The following is a 993-nucleotide window of genomic DNA, read 5'->3' on the forward strand; positions in this document are numbered from 1 at the left end:
TATATACAGTAATACAGTATGTATAAAGGGCTTCTCGTCAATTAGAACATATTAGGATGAAAATCCATTTTCACCTATAAAACAGAGAAAATTAACTTTATGATTGCTGTTTAAAAGAAATGCATTAATACAACAATAGCTTTCAATTCATGGGTAAGTGAGTGAGTGTGTGTAAGTCATTTTGATCTTAAAATTAATTGGATTGGAGGAACTTGTCAACCAATAAAATACAATTTAACTAATAGAGGTAAAAACAAATAGAATATGTATTAATCTGATAATGAATCAAACTTTGTCAAACTGATAGTTTTCTATTTTTACCACAGTAAGAATTTTAGGTAAGATTGATCGTCTTCTATAACCTTTCACAAGTTTACCTTGTATAAGAGTTATTTTGTGGGTTCTCTTAGTTCTTGGTGCAAAAATAAATATTTTTCGCAGTCGGTAGGACTCGAACCTACGCTCCCAGAGGGAATCTGATTTCTAGTCAGACGCCTTAACCACTCGGCCACGACTGCTCTTGGTGTAATAAGATATGAAAATAGTTATAAAGATACGCAGCAAACTACAGGTTAAATAATAATGCAAATTGAATAATTTTAGTCCCTAAATATACAGAAAGAGAGAAATTTCCCTCGAAGTTTAACAATTTAATCCATACTTATGCACTAAATTTGAAAGTATTTTCAGTTTGTTATTAAACAGCAGTTTATCAATAAGCTGCCTGTAGAAGAAGTACATTTTGCACAATAAAAATTTGCTTTAGTCAAAACATTATTTTTTGAATATGAATTGCTCTTTGATTTTGTGTAGGTAACTTATATATACTTAGTATATGATCCCTAATATAATAAACCTTAGAAGTAGTTGGTACAATGCTTAATGCTACATAATGCTCAATGATAAATTTCTTTGCCATGTTTCGAGTAGGACATGCAAAAGATAGAAATAAACATGAAAGATTAGAAATCAACATTCAGTACAACTCATTTT

General features: G+C 29.9%; 1 non-coding gene across 1 annotated transcript; it reads right to left on the reverse strand.

Annotated features, from left to right (window-relative positions):
• Positions 1–436: 436 nt before the first annotated feature.
• On the reverse strand, positions 437–518 carry Trnas-aga (transfer RNA serine (anticodon AGA)). Its single transcript has one exon. It is a non-coding gene; the product is annotated as a tRNA-Ser (tRNA).
• Between the last annotated feature and the right edge of the window lie 475 nt (positions 519–993).

This window comes from Macrosteles quadrilineatus, unplaced genomic scaffold (genome assembly GCF_028750875.1).
Source record: "Macrosteles quadrilineatus isolate MER2022 unplaced genomic scaffold, UCM_ALF_1.0 Scaffold_4__1_contigs__length_99947679, whole genome shotgun sequence".
NCBI lineage: Eukaryota > Metazoa > Arthropoda > Insecta > Hemiptera > Cicadellidae > Macrosteles > Macrosteles quadrilineatus.